A 22499-nucleotide genomic window follows, 5' to 3' on the forward strand; every position below is an offset into this window, starting at 1 on the left:
AGGATTCTTAAAACCCAGCAATAGGAAAACGAACAACCTGATTTAAAAATGGGCAAAAGAACTGGACGGACACCTCACCAGTAAGGTGTACAGATGGCAAGTAAGCACGTGAAAAGATGCTCCACATCGTACATCGTTAGAGAATTACAGCTGAAACAGCACACGCTCGTGAGAACGACTAAAATCAAAGCACAGAGAACGCCAAATGCTGGCAAAGATGAGGAGCAGCAGGAGCTCTCACTCACCGCCGGTGGGAATGTGAAGGGCTGCCCTGAGGTGAGTACATGGCTTTACTGTACAGCCCAGCAGTCCCTCTTGCAGCGTCAGTGCCTACATTAAGCTTTTGATGCCGAGCCATCCATTTCAAAGACATCCAACTGGATTAAACACTTTGGCAGCTGACGACACAGCCACTAGCAAAGCAACCAGCTAAGGAGCCAGGCCACCCCACCGTGAAGTTCCCCTTTTAGAAAGCCAACTAGATCTCTGACAGCTGAGTTACCCCACCTCTCCTTTCCTGTGCCCTGATTCCCACCGTGAAACCCTGGGCATCCCAACTAGACCCAGGTGAGTGCCCCAGGGCATTCCTAGCCAATAGCATCACTAGCAACACACAGTTGGTATTGACCCAAATGAGCTGAAAACTTACGTCCACACAAACACCTGCACATAGATGTTTACAGCAGCTTATTCATAAGTGACAAAATTTGGAAGCAAACAAGATGTCCTTCAGTAGATGAATGGATAAACAAAGAGCAGTACATCCAGACAACAGACTCCAATTCCAGAATAAAAAGAAACAAGCTATCAAGCAATGAAAAGACATGGAAGAAGCTGAAATGCATATCACTAGGTGAAAGAAGCCTAGGCACTGTATGATTCCAGCTACATGACATTCAGGAAAAGGCAAAACTATGGAGACAGTGGAAAGACCAGTGGTCCTCGTGAGTTTGGGGCGAGGAGAAAGGATGAACAGGTGGGACACAGGGATTTTCAGGGCAGAGAAGTGATCCTTCTCTGTGATGCTGTGATGGGGAGATACACGGTATCACGCATTGGTCAAAACTCTTCGACTGTGCAACACAGAGCGCATCCCAGTGTATCGGTATTGGTCCATCAACTGTGACAAGCGTGCCGTCTAATGCAAGATGTCCACAAACGGGGAGCTGTGGGGTGCGGGCCATGAGAACCGTCTGTACTTCCTTCTCAATTTTCTGTAAACCTAAAACTCTTTAAAAATAAAGTCTATCAATTAAAAAAGTGAGCCCAATAAGTCATTTGTTTTTCTTATCTGAAGTGTCGAGATAAATACTATACCTAAAAGTAATTTAATTTCCCATATTCTTATATTTCAAAAAAAAGAATGAAATTCAGTATGTTCATTTGGGCTGTGAAATTAGAATGTTTTAACTTGAATCTTCAGTGTGAGTAGTTTGCTTCACACCATTTCAGCTCCGAGACCAAGAAATAGCATATGTCTACTTTTATTTTCAACCCTCAGTTTATTTTTGACATATAGATTAATTTCCCAGTAGAAATTTATACATACATGAAAAGATGTACTAGAAATTTATATTAGAAACCTCACAGTTCATCAATTAAGATATCCTGAAGAACGTTGACTAGAAAGTAAACAGTCCCAAGATCGCAGCTGGGGTCACGAGAGTTCCTGTCCGAGACGTCCAGTGTGGATTAAAAGAGATGATGTGTGTGACCCAGTTAGCATGGTGCCTAGTATGTGGGAAGAGTAAAAGGAAAACCACGCGACCCCGACCAGATGGTGCGTGCGGTGAAATTCCGTGGCCCAGAGCGGCTTCTGGAAAACTCTTCTGTCCTCAGCTGCACCACCCATCCCCCCCTCCCAGAGGGCTCGGCAGGCACCTCTGTGTCCTTCAGACCTTGTGTGTCTCATTTTGTGGCTCTGAGTTAGCAGGGCACGCGTCTTCTGCATCCCGTTGTGAAGGACCGCTGCTCTTTGGGGAATTAGCTCTTTTCTTTTGTGGTCTATTTAGAGTTTCTACTCTTCCGAGGTCAGTTTTAGTATTTTTGTATGTTCCAGGAAAACCATGCATTTCATTTCATTAAGTTTCTTGAATTTATTTGCATAGAGCTGAGCAAAATCACATTTTATAATTTTTTGGAAAATATTTATTTTTAAGAAGGTAATTACTAGGACATACCACACAGTCTGAAAGGTATAAAGTGATATGCTGCACAAAAATGAATCTCCTTTCTACTTCTGTACTTAGGAGCCCTCTCTGAGGGTCGGCATTACAAGCAGCTTATTTTATCAACTTACAAAATTATTCTCTGTACTTGGCCTGCAATATCCCCGTAAGTATAGCTGTAATGTCAAATCTTATGTCAGAGGTTTGAGTTCAGAAAATATATTCACTGCGTTCTTCACTCTTAACGAAGTTGCTGATCCACAAGGCGATTGCCTGCCTCCTTTGCCCTGCAGAACACTCCAGCGTTATGCTGATGCCTTCATATTCCCCCCATCCTGTTCCCAAAGGTAGCCAGCTGCTTAGAGGGCTTCCGATTTAAAGACTAAATCTCAGACGGCAGCTCAGGGAGATCAAGAAAGCGGAGACCCAATGTTCTACACTCAGGCAGTTGTATTTAACCTGCTGAAATTTACCTCGTATTGAAAGTTCCAATAAAAGCCAAAGCCCTTCCATGTTGTGTAACATTTGGGGGTTGCGTGGGAATCTTTTGAATGGCTTTGCTCAGTTAGGTAAGGCCAGCATAGGGTACCTGTGATCGGGCACCTGAAGGAACACAGCAGGGGAAGTAAGTAGGGTGAGTGGCCAAAAGGAGCTTGCTTGTTCCTTTTTTTTTTTTTTTTTTTTTTAGCATTTATGAAAAATACACAAATGGTATTTAAATGCACACAACACTGATGAAAAGATTTTTTTTAAGATTTGTAACCAACAGCATGGTGGAATTATTTGTTTTTGTTCATCCTTTAGTCAAACAAGTATTTAACAAAAGATTTAATATTGAAAGAAGAAGAAGAAAGGAAACCAGAAAAAGTTGCGCTAAAAGGATGTTCCCGAGCGTTAGTGAAAGTTAGGATGGAATATTTTCACTCAGAATACTTAGCACACATGGCTGTGGAAGCCATTCATCTGAACCAGAGATTCCAAGCTGTGAGCATTCAGGAGGTTTGGGAGCCAAAGGCTCAGGTGATAAATGGTTAAAACTGAACACGCTGTAAGGATTCAGGCTGAAGCAGACGCAGAGGAGCCTGAGGACCAGAGCCTGGGGACCTCTCGCTCCGCTGACCAGCCACAGGAGGCCACAGAGCACTGACGGGGGTGTTGGTCACTCGAACTACTCAGAAGTGCATTCCAAATTCTCAAAGCCTTGTTCAGTCTTTAGTTAATTGTTCAATACCTTGCTCGATTTTTTGCCTGGATGTGTTCTGTGACAAATGAGGAAAAAATCACATTTTCTCTTCCCTTCTTAAAAATCTTTTAAAGGGTTTTATTTTTAGAGAATAGGGAGAACTTGGCTGTCACGTGCCAATTTCGGTGATCAGCCCCTGGAAGTGATTTCTGAGTCTTCGCGAAGGCTCTTTCCCACCCTCTTACAAGCCTTCCTGGTGCTGGGACCTGCCCTGGGGCTCCCACCACTGGGACGAGGGGTTAAAGAGCCCCCTGCACGCCCCCTGAAGCAGCAAACGGTTTGCCTTTTTACACAAAAGCTACATAAAGAGTTTTCCATGTTTAAGTGACATATGAACCAAACTCTGCAAAGGGCTCCAGAATGCCTTGAAAATCTCGAATGCAGGAAAGCGCCCTGAGCTCAGCTCTGCGTACGACAACTCTCACGATTCTGCACCAGTGCAACTTTCCAAAGCCCCGCGTGTAAAAGTAGAAAAGGTCTGTTTTTAAATTTTAATCACTTATTTTTAAAATTCATTCCTCCAATTTAAACAGTTGCAGAAGGATGTCACAATGCGAATTCTCCCTCCCAGCCCTGGCCCCTCTGCCAGGTGTCCTCCCGTGTGGGACTGAGCGTTGCCCCCGAATGGTTTCTGAAGAGGCGCCGAGATCCTCACAGCCACGACTCCCTGCGTTGGAAACACCTGCACAGCTTGTAAAGCGCAGATACCCGGGCTGCACTGCGTAGGCTGAGATGGGCTGGGTGTGTGATTCAGAGCTGGAGAGGGTCAAAATCTCCCGCAAATCCGGAGCCTGGCGCGGTGTAGCCCACGCGGTACCCTGGATACAGGCCTGGCTCCAGAGCGGGGCTCTCAGCGTGTCCAGGGCGACCACACACAGTGCGCACCTGGAGGGCTGCTGGTCAGGATCTTGCCGATAATACAAACTGTGTCTCAGAGAACCAACTGGAAATCTTTGCTGGGCAACGACCGAGTCAGGCATCACTTAATTATGCCCCCACTTGGTAGCACACGTGCGTGGCCAGGGGCTGTACAGGCTTCATTTTTCATCCTCACAAGCACCCCGGGGGTTGGGTACCATTGGGACCATTGTCATTATTTCAGAAGTGAGGGCACTGAGGCCGAGAGAAAGAGAGAAAGTCACTTGCTCAGTTTCACACGGCTTGGAAATGATAGAAGTCGGGTTTGAACGCTAATCTCTCTGTTCAATGTCTGTCCTCTGCATTTCACAGGCTGCCCGCCTCGCATTGAAAGGTGCAGTGGAGAAAAATCAAGTCTCAAGGCTTAGGAAGCAGTAGTTCTAACGAAGACGACAGAAATTGGGAACCTTCAGTCACGGCCACAAAACGAAAGTCTTAAGTGAAATGTTTTAGGTCAGATGGTGACCAGCCAGCCTCAGTCCCTCCGAGGACGGAGCAGGATTAAAGGAGAGGGGATTCAGAACGGCCCCGAGAAGAAGCTCCTCCGGTGGGCAGTGGGCGCTGCTTCCTTTGCGACCACGAGGAACCGGCCAGGTGTCGCACGGGGAGTGGCGGCTCCCACAGCAAAGAGCCCATGTTCAATCTTACTGGAAATGGGACTCTGACCTTGGTTTCTTAGGTCTCAATTTTGTCATCTGGAAAGTGCATAAAAATGTCCAAAGGAGGGGAGATTACCAACTTGAGGAGACAATGCAGTCACACATGTGAGCGACAGGCACGCGACAGGTGCTCCGTAAGTGTGAGCTCTGTTTTCCCATTTCGTTGGATAACTTACAGAGCTTCTCCAGAGGTTCAATGTTTTTGTTTGTCCTTAGAGCTCTAAGGTTGTGTGGCGAGAGAACTTCGAACAAGGGCTTATGGCTCTGAACTGCGTGTCAGCGCAGGTTCTGGGGACGCTGATGACGCGGAGACTCTCAGGGGGGCGGTTTATGGGACCCGCTGTGTTTTCTGCTCCTTTTTGCCGTGAACCCAAAACTTCTTAAGGAGCGAAGTCTAGTTTTTAAAAAAGAGAGAGAATTTAACCATAAAGAAAAGCTGAGGGAAAGGGTTTCTAAAAAGCCTGTGGCATCTCACCACAGACCACAGACCCTCTGCTCCCTCCGGCAGGTTGGGGGCAGACTCACATGACTTACCAGTAGAAAAGCCCACAACTGAGGGTCTTGCCCCCACTCGCCCCGGGCTTTTGCCTGTGTGCGCAGGTACCTGCGTGCATTTTAACCCGAACTCTGGGCGGGACTTTTTGTGCCCCCCCCTCCCCCCGCTCCGTATCTCGGTCTCCCTCGTCTGTGACAGCTTACCTGGCTCTTCCCAAGTTACAGTCACCCTAGTAGCTTTGCTTAATTCAATATTTTGATGTTTTTTAAACACACAAAACATGTTCAAACACTGAAGAATCATGATTCAGTGACTTCCCCAAAGCCTTAGGCAAACTTCTGCAGGTAACACGAGCTTATGAAGACAGCTTGGGAGTGGCTGCGGCTGGCAGGGGAAATCTAATTAGATGTGCCGTGCGGCTTCACTTCATTCTAAGGAGAGCAGCCCCTCGGGGCCAGGTGGGAATGACAGCAATCGCCTCACCTTATGGAGGAGGGCGCTTCACAGACCTCAGCATCGTTCACGTCTTATAGCTGGCGTCCAGCTCCCTGTGGAGACAACACCCGTGGCTGAGAACTCACACCGCTCCCCTAGTCCCTCCTGGTCAAAAACACAACGACCCAGGGCTTCCCAAACCCTTGGCGTCAGGGTCTGGGCGTCCTGGATGTTTATACTCCAGGCAGCGTGTCGGTGTTTCTTGGGGTTTTAATTGTTTGACTCCTTGGAGAGCTGAATACACTCGAGCTGTCTCATCAAGTGCGGAGTTAAATGCAGCCGCAGCCTCGGGCCAGGGTCCCACTTGGGCCCGGCCAGCATCGGAAGCGGTGTGAGTGATCTGTGGCCAGAAGTTCTAGGTTTCCTAGTGAAGACGTAAAAAGTGCACGCCTTCCCACCTGGCAAGAGCAGATAAAACTCAACCAGCTGCCGACCTTCAGTCTCCTGCTCACCACCCGCTCCGTCTGCTTTTCGTGACATTGACTCACACAGTTTTATCAGCCCCGGCCCTCCCCGCTCCTTCTAAAGTTACCAGGTAAAGGGACAGGGCCCTGCAGCGGAGGTGACAGCGGGGCGGCTGGGACCTGCCTCTCCGTGTTGGGCCTCAGATCCTTTCCTGGGTGGATGGGGGTCTGGGCCCCATCTCTGCCTCTTCCACAAGCTCTCACCTCCTGAGCACCTGGCCCAAGGAGAGCAGTGATGCTTTCCCCCAGGACCTCATCACTTCCCATCTGTTCTGAGGTTTCAGTTGTCACCACTCTCTGTAGTGTCCTTTCCCCTGGCTCCTCCCTTCCTGCCTAGACACGTTCCACAGCCTCTTCCATCAGGACAATTTGGGTTTTGGCTTTCTCTCTTCTTAAGACACTGCCCTCCTCCGTCCACTGTCAAGCTTCTAGCAGGAGTGATACACACTGTCTCAAGTCTCCATCATCCTGTTTTTGTTGGTAAACAGCTTTGCTGAGATCTAATTCACATACTATACAATTCGCCCACTTCAAGTGTCTGATTTCAATGGTTTTTAATGTATCCACAGACACACTGTCTATTTCAGAACATTTTCACCACCTCGGAAAGGAACCCTGCACCCCTCAGTTATACTCTTTTAGCCCCTCATGCCTCCCCTACAGCCCTAAACAGCATTTTTACTCTGCAGATTTCTGAGTCTATAAACTTCCCTAATCTGGACATTCCTGTGGATGAATCATATACTGTGTGGTCTCTTGTGACTCACTTCTTCACTCAGCATAATGTCCTTGAGGTTAACCACGTTGTAGAAAGTCCCAGCACTTCATTCCTTCGTGTGGTAACGTGACATCTCATCTTGTGGATACGCCACAGGTTGTTCATCTATGCATCAGTTGTTGGACATTTTAGGTTATTTCCACCTTTCGGCTATTATAACGCTATTATAAACATTTAAATAATTTTAAAAGGATGACACTCTCCCCCTTTATTTTTCCCTTTTTCCCCTTTGGGAGCCAGACATAAAAGACTAGTCCATTAAAAAACCAGAGTGTACGTGGGGAACATTAAATAGTGACCACACATGCCTAGGAAAGGCTCAGAAGGTACCTGAGAAGAACTTTCTACACCTCAGCTTGGTCCTCAGTATAAAGAGAGCCTGCACAGACACACAGACACACAGATACACACCATAAAACAATAAACAAAATGACAACAAAACCCAGCAATCCCCGAGGCAGGGAGTAGGGTCCAATTTACAGTTACCACATCATTCAGTTCAAATGGCCAGTCTTCAACAAAAACTCACAGGGCATACAAAGAAGCAGGAAAGTATGGCTGATATAAAGGAAACAATAAATCAACAGAAATGATCTCTGAGAAACAAAAATGGGAGATATACTAGATAAAAACTTAAAACAGCTGTCATAAAGATGCTCAAAGAACTAATGGAAGATGTGGGGAAAGTCGAGGAAGTAATGTCTGAACAAAATGAAAACATCAATAAAGAAATCGAGATCCTAAATAGATATCAAAAAAGTTCTGAAATTGTAAAGTACAATAACGGAAATGAAAAATTCACCACAGAGTTTCAAAAGCAGATCTGAGAGAGAAGAAAGACTCAGCAAACTTGAAGATAGGACAATGGAAATTACTGAGTCTGAGGAATAGAAAGAAAGAGTGAAGAAAAGTGAACAGAGCCTAACGCACCTGAGGAAACCATCAAAAGGACCAACACACTCATCGTGGGAACTCCAGGAGGAGCAGGGAGAGAGAAAGTGGCAGGTAAGAGTTACATCTGAAGGCACACAGGCAAGAAGAGAGAGAAGTGGAATATTTAAAGTGTTCAGAGAAACCAAAAGCACAGGCAACAAAAGAAAAAGCATAGACAAATTAAGTAATTTTTTATATTAAAGGACATTATCAGTAAAGTGAAGAGACAACCTACAGAGTGGGAGAAAAATTTTGCAGATCATACATCTGACCAGGGTTTACTATCCAGCATATACAAAGAGCTCCACGACTCAACAACAAAAAGACAACCAACCCAACTCAGAAATGGGCAGAGGACTCGAGGAGTTATTCTCCATTGGTTCAGCATCACCCATGTCCCATCTCTCAGAGAAGCTGCTCCACACAGGCAGGGGTGAGGGAGGGAGGGAGAGCGGGCAGCTGTGCAGGCCGGGGAGGACGGGGCACTGAGGACCGGGAGGGGCCCCACCCCTGCCCAAGGAGGCCCCTCACAGGACACGTGGATGGAGTCTCGGGGAGAAAACAGACATTTGCAGGAGGAGGCTGGGGGATGAGGCAGGACATTCGGTGCAAAGGGATGGCACGTGTACCTGACGAGGGGAAAGCTTGTGCTGGGTCAGAGGAGGGTCTCAGGAAGTTCGTGGTGGCCTTGGCTTCCTGGGTCCTGCCTGTGTAAATGTCTTTATTGTATTTTTATTCTCAAATGGCAGTCCCACTGGGCACAGAGTCTGGAGTCAAAGCCGTTCCTCCTCAGTGTTTTGAAGTCCATCTAATTCTCATTTCTTTGTAGTAATTTTCTTTCTGGAAACCTAAGGGGTTTTCTTTACAATGAGCAGATTAGAACCTGCTGCTTAAGACACTCTACTGAGGGGACTGTTCCAGGGGTGTGGGCTGCATGCCCGTCCGAAGACAACTGATAACGCACATCACAGATACAGATAGCGCAGAGTCCAACGTGGAAATAAAGGGACTCCGCTTACGACAGCGCTAAAGACGGCAAAAGGCCAAGGAGTGACCCCAGCAAGAGATGTGCAAAACGCACTTGAGGAAAACCGTATAACGTTCTGAAAGTACAAAAACAGTTGAGCAAATGGTAAGAGATGCCGTGATCGTGGGTGGAAAACGTGTCATCGTGGGGATGTCGATTTTCCCTGAGTAGAAGTCAAAGAAAGACCTCAGTGAAACGCGTGGAGGATGGTTTTTATCTAAGGTCTGGGAGCCTGGGCGGCGGGTCCCACGGCGGGTCTCCTGCTCCGGTGTCCCCGCAAGTCCTCACATGAAGCTGGACCCGGGGAGCCCCGTGCCGCTGGGTGCTGAGCTCTGCCGTCTGGAGCAGGCAGGGCCGTCTGTCTGGAGCTGTCACGTTGCTCGGGCTCGGGTGCGGTGGGTCCAGAACCTTCCACGTTTCGGGCTGACGTGGGCCCGTCCTCAACATCCTCTGGAGCTTCACCCAGCCTCGTGGACGGTGTGTCCCCGCCTGGCGGGAGCCCAGCACCCACCCTGTGCAGGCTAGGGTGGCTCCCTGCCCACGTCCTGAGCAGCCTGACCTCGCGGGTGGTGTTTCCTCCCGGGGACGTGCAGGTGCCGTTGAGGCTCGCGCGTTTCTGGAGTTCACCCTCCTTCTTTCTGGCCTTTGGCTCTGCAAAGCCCAGGGGCTTGGGTGGGATTGAACCTGGCCCCGGCCCCCCCCCCTCGCAGGGTTGCCCCCTACAACACAGCAGTTCCGGCAGAGAAGGGGACCCTCTCCAGCTCTGCCACTAATTTTCAGGAAGCAGACTCATGAGAGCTGCGCTAAGAAGGAAAATTGGGACCGTATATTCATGGCTTCTTGTATTTACATAAAGATGTCCTGGCCATTTACAGACAAATCACCAAGAGTGGCCTCTCTAGGGTGTGGAGGTGAGGCGGCTGTTGAGGGAACGCATCATTTCAGTCCTTCCATCCACGTCAGTGATTATCAAGTCCGACCAAAGCTGAAAAGTCAGCGCTGCTGGTTATACATATGGAAAAGAATGAAGGTGAATTTCTATCTCACACCATTTGAAAAATCAGTTCCAGGTAGTACAAATAAATATGAAAGACAAGCGTATACATTGTTTAGATGATTATATAGGAAAATACCTTTGCAAACCTAGAACAGGGACAAATTTATTATAAAAGACAAAAACGCACGAATGTTAAAGAAAACACTTGATAAATTGGATCACATTAAAATTTAAGAATTTAATTTTAACTTAATTGATTAAATTATGTATGTTGCTCAAAAGACAATGAAAAGGATGAAAAGAAAGATAAAAACTGGGAGAAAATTAAATTATTTTTATTACATAAAAATAATAAAGAATTTGTGTACAGAACACACAAAGAATTTACAATAAAAAGACAAACAACCCAATAAAAAATTGGGCAAAAGCCTGGACGAAACACTTAACAGAGGAGGAGGAAACATGTATAGCCTACCGTCATGAGAAAGATGCTTCAGCTGGTTGGCAAAGGCCGGGCAAATGGCCCCCAGGGAACCCACTGCGCTTTGGCCAGACTGGCCAGAGCTGAGTCAGGTGGGGCCGGGGGCAGAGGGAGGGTGTGTGGGCCCAGCTCCGTGCACCGCCCCATGTGCGGGGCGTGAACAGGCAGGCGCTTGGAAAAGATCTGGGATGACCTGGTGAACTTGAACGCACTTACCCCCCGTGCGGCAGCAACTCTATTCCCAGAGGAACCGTGGCCGGTGAACCAAGACACGTTAGCACCCACACCCGCGCAGCTCTGGAACAGCTGGGGACCTGCAGTTTACAGAAGCAGCACAGTCAGCAAGAGGCTGGGACCTGCCGCAGCGACGGTCGACACTGAGCTGCTTGGTGAATGCAACACGGATGCGTTTCACAGCACTTCAGTGAAAAAGAAGGTTGCGGAAAGATGCACAACATAAAATTCCAGTTAAATAAAGTGCAGAGGAAAAGCAGACCAAAATGTAGAGCTGCGCTATGTGTGCGTACGTGTTCATATGTAATATCTATATTACATCTATCTATCTATCATCTATCTAACCATCTACCTATCCAACTGTCTATCAGGAAAGCAAGGAAATGATCATCAGAATATTTCGGATGGCAGTAAATTGGGTTGGAGGGCGGGTGGAAAGAGAAAGTTCAAAGAAGCTTCATCTGCATCACTGGGGATGTTCCATTTCTTAAGCCCTTTGGAAGATACATGGGGATTTTTATTACTATTTAAATAGAACATGGATATTATATTTACTATTTTATGTGAAAGATACATCTCACAAAGACAGTTAATGGCGTAAAGTCTCAAGTTTTCTTAGCAGATTTTTTTTTTCTTTTCCTTTTCAGGGCTTATGTCACTGTCTTATGGGAAGAGATTGAAATTAGACATTTACATATCCACAAATTTAGATAAATTGGAATGTTAAAAAAAAGAGATTAATTTGATGCCCAACAGTATCAGTGATGGACCCCCTTCTGTTCCGCTGCATCCGTCCCGCTGCATCCTCCCTGCTTCACCTGGAGTCGGCTCTGGGTGCAGGTGAGACAGCGTCCGCAAAACCCGCACTCGCGGATGCACAGGTCTGCAGGCCTCCAAGCTTCCTGCAGCTTTGTCCTGTTGGCCCGGAATCCGGCCACATGTCAGCCTCTAGTCACAGTTGGCGGGTGACGCGTGGACAGCAGTGCCTCCTGGGACACGCCCGATGTGCCGTGTGGACACCAGCACTGTCTGCGTTTTGTCACCAGGCGACAGCGCCAAGGAGATTGGGTGGAAGCCGAACGATTCAATCGATGACGTCCGCGGTGGAGAGACGAGATTGTTTCCACAGTGAGACCTCAGCTTCTCACATTGCATGTATTTCTTGAAGTGGAAACCCAGGAGATGCCCCACTGCACCCTTTGGCGAAGCCCTGGCCCTGGAACACGAGCCCGGGCCGGCGACCCAGACCTGGTGCACAGCTGAGGCGGAAACGTTTGTTCGCAGGAGTTTTTGAAGTCTGTTTGGAGTAAAGCTGAGCTGAATGTCCTTTGTGCTGTGCTTTCTGGCCTAGTTTACACGGCCTTTCTGGGAAGCCCTCCACTGACAATGGCATTGCTTTAGAGAAACGATCAAAGAAAGTGTCTCTAATCGTATGGTCTTGATTTCTGTACAGCAGTAATGAGCCTGCCAGCCGCTGCCACTGTAGGAAACTATAAATAATGCTGCGTCCCTTTGATCACCAGCTCTTAACTCTCATCTTATTTGCTTTCCAGAAACAAGCACTCGCCAATAATGGTAGGGATTCTAAGCCACTTACATTGGGAGACTGCATGGGTCTGCATGTTTGCTCCTGAACTGAACAGTTACACTTTTCAAAAACATGTGAATGTTTTCAGAGCTGTGCCCACGAGGGCCCTGGAGGGACGGGGCCACGCCTGGCGGGTCTGCCGGGGCCCCCGGGACACACAGACCCCCATCCTGTGCCCTCCTGGTCGGTCCCCACATTTCTGTCACTGTGTCTCTGTTTGACAGAAATTTATTTTTGAAATTATTAAAAATAATTTTCCTCAATCGCTGCTCCAGAAGGAGACTTTGTGGCGACTGGGCCGCTTGGTCTACTGTGCGACGGACGTGGGGGGTGGTCAGGCGTGTCGTTTACCTGTCCTCTGACCCCTGAGGACATCCCGCTTCCGTCCTCTTGTAAAACAAACAAGCAAAACCCAAACCACCTCTCATCTAGAAAGTGTGTGATTTTGATCGCACGTCTTTTTGGGACTCTAGTCTCTGTGTGGTTCTGAGGGGACCCCATGGGAGAGATGGCCGGTCTCCAGTCTGGGCTGGATGTGGTCAGGTCCCGTGTGGCCGTTCTAGACCCTGCAGGGGAGGTGCGCTGCAGTCAGGCTCCGGAGAGGCCCCTTCTGGGTCTGTGGGAAAGGAGCGAGGCACAGCTTGCGTTTCCACAGCCTCCTGTCCGCCCCGGGCGTCTGCCCTCCCAGCTCCGTGTCTCTGAGTCTCTCTCGCTGAACAATCCAGGTTCTCTCTTAACCTCCTTACGGATTCCCACCCCAGCCTATCATCGGAACCGGGGGAAAGAATTCCAAAGCAGTTCTTAACAACAAAAACCACAAACATTCTTCTCAACAAAAGACGAATATATCCCGTAGGACTAGGGCTGGGAATAGAGAAAGTGGAATTTGGGTGGGGGACCAGTGCCCAGGTCATCGCTCTGCAGAGCTGGGGACTGCATCTCACCTGGAGGGTGGCAGTGTCACTTAGGAACCCCTCCCAGGGCTGTTCAGATCCTTTGCTGCCCTGAAATTTGGTTGTGCAAAAATCTGATTCAAGTAACAAGACTCCTGGAGGTGGGGAGACGCCTTTTGCTAGAAGCAGACTTGGTTTCATTCACTGCACTGGACTTGATCACAGGGCCCTGCTCCACGTTCCTGGCAGGGAAGATGCTTCGGGAAGGACCACCAGGGCTTCCTGAAAGTTCTGGTGTTCAGGGGTCACTTGAAGCTTTGAAAACACACAGACTTCTGAGGTCACCACCCTCTGAGGTGGTCTCTACTGCTGAAAATCTTGAAAAAACTCGGGAAGGAGAAATCCTGTCTTCATGTGAGGTTTCCAGTCAGTTCGGTTCCAGACCAATGACACTCGCATAAGCATCTGAGAGGCAGCTGGCTGGCGGGGCCAGTCCCACCTCCCTCAGAATCTTCTGGTGTTCACTGGGACCCCCACTGTGCATGCCATGGAATGTTCCAGCATAAACTCCACGGTGAAGCCCAAGCAAGCATTGACCGGCTCTAGGGACCAGGACACACGCCAGGAACTTAAAGGGCGAGCTGTGTTCTCAGTAATCCAGGAGTCATTGAAGAGACGTTATCTGTAAGAGGACAGTGAGACCTGAAACCCAGCAACCGTGGTCGCGGAGCCCACATCACTCTCAGAAAAGTGGGGGTCTCCCCCATGTCGATGGAATTTGAGTTCGACTCCTGAGCATTCCAAGACACAGTGATCCTAGAGGCCACGAATATTCGTTATTTCCAGGTTCACCCCAAAGTTTGCCTTACATAACCCACGTTAGAGAACTCGCTCTAAAATGTGGGAAAATGTGGTAAACATCTCACTTGGCCCCAGGCGGGATTTCCAGCCGTGGAAGTAAATACAAGCTCCGAGTCAGAATAAAATCACGCACAGGGTCTGAGACAAATCTGACAGTCTTGCTTTTCTCTGTGTGCCTTGATTCTGTGAAAATGGATGAATAGAGGAGGATGCATGGTCCAGCACCTTGAACTGCGTATCCTTTTGGGTCAGGGATATGATGAGCAGATATAAGATGACCGGGAAGAAGGGGGCTTTTGAGCAAAACTCAGCCACGACTGCTGGATGAGAGGCTCCACCTTGAAAAATGTCACTGAAAGAGAGCAAGCCTTGAACTTTGTCACTTTGCCTGTCAAGTTAAACAAGGAGAAGGGAGACCCAAAGATGGGGAAGGACAAAGAAAGAAGAAAAAATCAAGAGTAGAAGAGCCACTAGCTCCCTGGGCTCCCAACACTCGTTACCAACCTTCTGCCCACCAGCCAGCTCACCCCTTACCCCTCACCTAAGCTGCTGCCTAAAAGACAAAGTTTTCTTTAAAACAATGCCTCCGGGCCAAAGGAAGAAACTAGAAAGGTAGAACTACTGAAACGTATGTATTTATTTTTCCAATCGTACAATGTCTCTGGTACTTTTCTCTGCCACTGGCCAAGACTAACTTGCAAACCTTTGACTCTGCAAGAGAGACATAATATATATTTTTTAATTTTATTGAAGTATAGTTGATTCACTATTGTGTTAGTCTCAGGTGTATAGCAAAGTGATTCAGACATGTATATGTATGTATATATATATATATATATATATATATATATATATATATACATATACATATATATACACTTTTCCAGATTAAGCTCCATTAAAGTTATTATAAGATATTGAATATAATTCTCTGTACTATACAGAGTGAGTCCTTTTTGTTTATTTTATGTATAGTAGTGTGCATCTGTTAATCCCATGCTCCTAATTTATCCCTCCTCACCTCCCCTTTGGTAACTATAAATTTGTTTTCTATGTCTGTGAGTCTGTTCCTGTTTTGTATTATTTTTTAGACTCCATATAAAAGTGATATCATTTAATATTTGTCTTGAGAGAAATAATATTTTTAAAAATTTACTAGGCACCCATTATATCAAAAGCATTATTTCAGGTGTTATTTTTTTGCCTTAGGCTTTTTTTTTTTTTTTTTTGCCGTACGAGGGCCTCTCCCTGTTGTGGCCTCTCCCGCTGCGGAGCACAGGCTCCGGACGCGCAGGCTCAGTGGCCAGGGCTCACGGGCCCAGCCGCTCTGCGGCATGTGGGATCTTCCCGGACCGGGGCACGAACCCGCATCCCCTGCATCGGCAGGCGGACTCTCAACCACTGCGCCACCAGGGAAGCCCTCTGCTTAAGTTTCTGAGGACCTCCTTCCGGTTTTGCGTGGAGGCTGCACAATTTACTTTCCCACCAACTGTGCACGAGGGTCCCAGCTTCTCCACACCCTCACCAATGCCTCTGTCTTTCGTGGGTAACAGCCATCCTAACCGCTGGGGTTTTGATTTGCATTCCCCTGATGACTAGTGACGTTGAGCCCTCTGCAGGGGCTTAGCCTGGGTGTATAATCCGTTGTCCTACGGCGCCCCCCGCCCCCCTGCACACAGCGGGGGACACGTGACGTCGTGGCTCGGCGTGTCCCCGGCTGTGAATGTTCTGACAGGTAGTCTGAAGTTGGAAAGTCAGTCCCCTGCGGCAGAGAGGTGAGAGGGCTGGGGTGGGGGGCACGGGCCAGCCGGCCTAATCCATTCCTCTCCTTGCCTGGCTGCAGACGCCGGTCAAAGCCGCCGGCTCCCTCAGCTGCACCCTGCTCTCCACGCTCGCAGCCACCTGCCTAGGCGCCCCTCCTTTCGGGCACATTCCGGGCCCCTAGAGTCCTCGGAGCTGCTTCCCAGCCTGGGGCTCCTGGAGGCGCCCCCCCCCCCCCGTTGGTTTTGTTTTGTTCTGACCGCTGCTCCAGACCCACACTCGCCCGGAGTCGCAGGAAACCCGTCTCCTGCGGCCCTGGGGTCCCAGTCGCTCTGCTGTGTGCTCAAGGGGGAGCCACCAAACGTCACCGCCACCATCACAGTCGGTTCCTGCTCGACCTGCGGGCTTTTCTCCTGCATGTGGCACCAGCTTTGTGAGCCGGCATCAGTGGGTGAGCTTCTGGGCCTCCGTGCTCCCAGGCTTCGGCGCACACACGGTCACACCAGCCCCAGAGCTCTCCCGGCCGAGCCGAGCCCAACACCCAGGCGTGATTTATATGCGTCTCTGTCCTACAAATAACCCCAGTTTCTGGAGCTTAGAGCCAAGGAGCTGCAATCTGCGATTTAGTACACAGCAAGCACGCAGATCAAGGGAGCATATGCTTCCCAGGGAGAACCAGGGCATTTGGCCCCATCCTTATACGTGCGGGCACTGTGAAAAGAGTCCTCCTTTAAATGAGTTGAATGGGTGGCATTAAAAGGAAATCCAGTGAATTAGTTTTACTGACCTGAAAATGGCCCGGTTCCATCCTATTTTGCTCCTTTATTCTAATTTCTTTTCTTGCAAAGAATATACTTTCCTCTTAAACAACTTCCCCTCAGTAATTGGCTTAATTCCTAAAGAGATGTTGGAGTTACCACTTGGGAGCTCTCTTGCTTGGGCAGACCTCCTACAGGCCCCTCTTACGGCCACTTGTCAGATGGCCTTTCTGCTTTCCGTGAGTATCGGCGGTTCTGGCCCCTGCCCCGCCCCGGCCCTCTGAATTCATTCTGCGAAGACTCCAGTCCTCAGGTCCACACAGCAAAGAAAGTTCTGGGCGTCCTGGGCCCCAAGGACCAGGCCAAGCACTGCCCTCAAGAGCTCCCCAGCTGGTGATGCAGGTGGGGTGAAGGCTTTTATCCGTTTCCTATTGTTACCGTAACTAAATACCAAAACCTAAGTGGCTGAAGACAACACAAACCTATTACCTTAGAGTTCAGTGGGTCACAGGTCCAGGTGGTGTCACTGGGCCAAAATCACTATGTCAGCAGGGCTGGACTCCCTTGTGGAGGCTCCGGGGAGGACCCACGCTTTGCCTTTTCCAGCTCCTAGAGGCGCCCACAGTCGTTGGCTTGTGGCCTCCTTTCTCCAAAGCTGGCGACGTCATCTCTGTCTCCGAGCACAGCCAAGAAAGGGTTCTGCTGTTAAGGACCCAGGTGACCACACTGGGCCTGCCTGGATAATCCAGAATAGTCTCCCATTCCACCTGCAGATTTCCTTTTTTCCTGCTAAAGTAGCGTCATGGGTTCCAGGGGTGAGGATGTGAACACCTTCATGGACCGGCACCCCACCTGGAGGAGGCGTGGTGAGCCAGGCTGCCTGTCGCTGCTCCTGCTGGGAGCAGTTCTCAGCCAGATGCCTGTACTTTCTACTTGTATCCAGCTCTGCCCCGCCCCACATCTGTCCTCTGTCCCAAAGCTCCTTCCTTGCTGTTATTGCCGTCTACATTTTTCTTTAAAAAACTCGTTTGCCTTCGGGTATGATTTTCTCTCCACTAGATGCCTCAGAGCCCATCTCTCTGAGTCTGCAGTCCCCCAAGGAGAGCTCTCGGTGGTCCCTGGGGCCAGTTATCAGTGGTTGTTCCCACACCAGGCAGAGCCCAGCTGGCTCTCCAAGCACATTTCCCGTGGTGAGGAGAGGAAAGAGATTGCTGCCTCTGGGATGTTATGCTCTGGAGCACATGCTCCCAACCCGTGTGAGTTTAACACCTTTGGAAAGTTCAGGGGCGTCTTCCTATGTGTGTATCGGTAACTTTCAGAATGCATTGATGGTTTAATGCGTGACTCTAAGTTATTGTGACTTTAATCATAATTATAAAAGAGTTTGGACTTTATGAGTCACGAGGGCATCTATATACTTTGAAAGACGGGACAGGTAAGAGATGTTACCTATTTGATCTGGGGACTCTGCTTGCTGTGAAGGTGGCTTTGTGGGCACCAAAGATGAACCTAGTTGGCAAGATTTTCCTCGAGGGTGGCAGGCAGTGTCCCTGGGCTTATTCATTTTCCTCCATCCCTCATGAAATGACCCCAATAGTACAGTCTTCCCCAGGCCCTCTCTAAGGAAAAGCTTTCCAAGCTCTCTCCACGGGAACAGTTGAGACAGGGTAGCTGTGTAATTTTGCCCCTGAGGCTGTGTGGTGTGGCACAAGGCCGCCCACCCAAGAGGCGCGGCCCTCTTCCTTGGTGGTCATGTTGGGGGAAGAGAATCTGCACTTCCAGAATACTCACATGCCCAACAAGAGGCGTGTGCCCTGGCCTCCCATACAGAGCCGACCTCTCTCACCCTCTCAGGCGGTGGGACCCACATAAAAATGATGCGTTCCTGGTGAGGCGGCCCCCGCTCCATCTCACTGTGACCTCTGGTCTCACTTTCCAAGTCCTACTTATCTGGTCTGACTTTGAACTTTTTCCTTTCATTTGTGCAACTGTCAGCTCAAGGTACTTTCTGTGAACTGAGATTTTCAAGAGCCCTGCAAGAACTGTCCCTTTCCTCCCTTTTTGCATCTTGGTAAATTTAGACCTTTCTTTCCTCTTGAAATTTCACCTTCACCCATTCTCTTCTGAGAACCCATTATGGGCTTGACGTGAAAAATGGACTTCAGTGAAAGCTTATGAAATCATACTATATTTATGATTTTTCCCTTTGATATATTTAACCATTAGGCCATGTAAAGCTGTAACAGACTCGCAACCTGCCTTATAAAAACATTTCCTCGCAAGATCATGTTTGCCTGAGATGGTTTTCCTGCCTCTACAAGACAGATTTTTTACATGCCTTCACATTTTGTAATAAATATTCTTCACTCAGTGTTTTCGCTTCCACGTGTGGTACTGACTCCGGGGGATGTTTTCCAGTTAAGTGTGTTTCAGAGTCTTTATTCTCATGTTTCCCATTAGACTTCCCGTGCTTCTCCTGGCAGCTCATCCTGCGTGTTTTTAACGAGCGGAGTGTTGGTGGGAGCTGATCAGTGAAGTAAACCCACCCAGAGATCAATTCATCGGCCTGCTTTTACTTACTTAACACCACAAACCTAAACAAAGGAGACACCAATTTCAGATTTTCTGGCCTCATTTTAAGGGTGTTCGTGATACTCTGCACTCGGACGTCAGTCCTTGGAGACAGTGCACCTCACCGGAGGTCATTCAGAAGGTTTGTGATTATAGAGATGTTTCAGCATGGGCAAGCCGAGCTTTGGGGTCTACTTGGAGCTTTCAGCTCCTAAAATAATCCTGTGAAGTAAGTAGAAAACAGATCTAACAAGGCTAAGTGATTTGCCAAGAGTACAATAAATCAACACGAGCCAGGGCTAGGTGGGTCTTCTGGAAACGAGTTCAGGGCCTCAACCACCTGAGGTGTGGCCCCAGGGCCTTCCTGGACCTCCCAGCCAGGTGTCTCCGATGAGCACTTGAAGACAGCATGGACTTCTCGGCTGGGAGGCCCACAAGGCACAAAACCAGCCTTTTGCCTCTGGAGTGGATGCTGGGTCTGCGCACTCGACATGGAACCAGAGCTGCTTTGGCCGTGATCCCCTGACCCCCTTCGAGAGCACGGAGGAGGAAGGACGGAGAAGTGAGTAAACCAGCCTGACCCCAGTGAGCTGGACTCTCCCAAGGACAGTCTGTAACTGTGACATGAAACCCAGGGGACATGTGGCAAGATGGAGTGTCGGTGACTGTTTGGTGTTTAGAACCATGGGGAACCTTGTTTATTGTTTATGTGATTAAATTCTTTCTCTTCAGCTTACCATCAGGAAAAGTGCGCACATGCACATACACACACACTCACACGCGCACGCACACGCATGCACGTGCACACGCTTAATTAAAGACCAGCACAGCCACTGCCTCCACCGCTTCTGATGTGGAAATTAATCTAAAGACAGAAGACAGGACATAAATAAAGGGACCAAACAGACACACGGTTGTCACATTTGTTTGCCTCGTTCCTATTTACTCCCTGTTTCTGACTGTCCTGGAAAATTCCTCTGATCAAAAGGCTATCAGGACAAACCATCGTTATAGTGATTGAGTTTTCAAGTTTCCTTTGAATAAAAGTCCTGGAGGATCCCATGCGCAACAACCTGGACAACCTAGAATAAATGGATAAAATCCTAGAAATATACACTATTTTAAGACTGAATCAGGAAGAAATAGAAAATCTGAATAGACTGGTTACTAAGTCAGTAATCAAAAAACTCCCAACAAACAAAAGTCCAGGGTTGGATAGCTTCACGGGGGAATTCTACCAAACATTTAGAGAAGAGTTAGTATTGCTCCTTCTCAAACAATTGCAGAAAACTGAAGAGGAAGGAACACCCCCAAACTCATTCTAGAAGGCCAGCATTACCCTGACGCCAAAACCAAAGACACAACGAAAAAAGAAAATTATAGGCTAATATCTCCGATGAATACAGATGCAAAAATCCTCAACAAAATATTAGCAAACTGAACGCAACAATACATAAAAACGATCACACATCATGATCAAGTGGGATTTATCCCAGGGATGCAAGGATGGTTCAATAGCCACAAATCAATCATCCACAGGTCAAATGTGACACAACATATGAGTAAGATAAAGAATAAAATATCACATGATCACCTCATAGGTCATTTCGTGATTGAAAAACTCAACAAAGTGGGCACAGAGGGAACATACTTCAGTATAATAAAGGCCTTTTATGACAAGCCCACAGTGAACATCATTCTCAATGGTGAAAAGCTGAAATCTTTTCTTCTAAGATCAGAAACAAGACAAGGATGCCCACTCTCGCCATTTCTTTTTAACGTAGCATTGGAAGTCCTAGTTACAGCAATCAGATAAGAAAAATAGTAATAAAAGGCATCCAAATTGGAATGGAAGAAGTAAAACTGTCACTACTTGCAGATGACATGATACTGTACAGTCATGTAGTTATATAATTATACAAAAAACTAATAGAACTGGGCTTCCCTGGTGGTGCAGTGGTTAAGAATCTGCCTGCCAATGAAAGGGACACAGGTTTGAGCCCTGGTCTGGGAAGATCCCACATGCTGCGGAGCAACTAAGCCCATGTGCCACAACTACTGAGCCTGCGCTCTAGAGCCCACGAGTCACAACTACTGAAGCCCACATGCCACAACTACTGAAGCCCGCGTGCCTAGAGCCCGTGCTCCACAACAAGAGAAGCCACCACAATGAGAAGCCCACGCACCTCAATGAAGAGTAGCCCCTGCTCACGGCAACTAGAGAAAGCCCATGTGCAGCAACGAAGACCCAATGCAGCCAAAAATAAATAAAATAAAAATAAATTTAAAAAAACTAATAGGACTAGTAAATGAATTCAGTAAATTTGCAGAATATAAGATTAATATATAGATATATGTTGCATTCCTTACACTAATAAAGAACTCTCAGAAAGCGAAATCCAGAAAACAATCTCATTTAAATTCAAATCAAAAAGAATAAAATACCTAGGAATAAATTTAACCAAGGAGATGAAAAACCTATACTTTGAAAATTCCAAGACATAGTCAAGAGAAATTAAAGATGATATGAATAAGTGGAAAAATATACTGTGCTCATGGATTGGAAGAACTAATATTGTTAAAGTTTCCATACTACCTACAGCAATTACATCAGGGAAATGCAAATCCAAACCACAGTGACATACCACCTCACACCTGTCAGAATGGCTACTGTCAAAAAGATAAGAAATAACAGATGCTGGTGAGGGTGTGAGGAAAAGGGAGCCCTCCTGCACTATTGGCGGGAGTGTAAGTTGATGCAGCCACTATGGAAAACAGCTTGGAGGTCCCTCAAAAAATTAAAAATAGAACTACCATATGACCCAGCAATTCCACTCCTGGGCATATATCCAAAGGAAACGAAAACACTAATTCAAAAAGATACATGCACCCGTGTGTTCCCTGCAGCATTATTTACAATAGCCAAGATAGGGAAGCAACCCAAGTGTCCACCATCAGATGAATGGATAAAGAAGATGTGATGTATCTATACAATGGAATATTACTCAGCCATAAAAAAGAATAAAATTCTGCCATTTGCAATAACAAGGGTGGACTTGGAGGGTATTATGCTTAGTGATACAAGTCAGAGAAAGACAAATGCTGTATGATGTCACTTATATGTGGAATCTAAAAATAAAACAAATGAATGAATATAACAAAACAGAAACAGAC

The 22499-nt window shown here is 47.7% G+C and overlaps 1 long non-coding RNA gene across 1 annotated transcript; it reads right to left on the bottom strand.

The window, feature by feature from the left end:
- Nucleotides 1-3553: 3553 nt before the first annotated feature.
- Nucleotides 3554-6701, bottom strand: LOC141279623 (uncharacterized). Its single transcript, XR_012334205.1, has 3 exons — nucleotides 6512-6701; nucleotides 5968-6032; nucleotides 3554-5382 (listed from the first exon to the last, which is right to left on the bottom strand). It is a non-coding gene; the product is annotated as an uncharacterized lncRNA (long non-coding RNA).
- Nucleotides 6702-22499: the final 15798 nt, after the last annotated feature.

Source organism: Tursiops truncatus, chromosome 10 (genome assembly GCF_011762595.2).
Source record: "Tursiops truncatus isolate mTurTru1 chromosome 10, mTurTru1.mat.Y, whole genome shotgun sequence".
Classification (NCBI taxonomy): Eukaryota; Metazoa; Chordata; class Mammalia; order Artiodactyla; family Delphinidae; genus Tursiops; species Tursiops truncatus.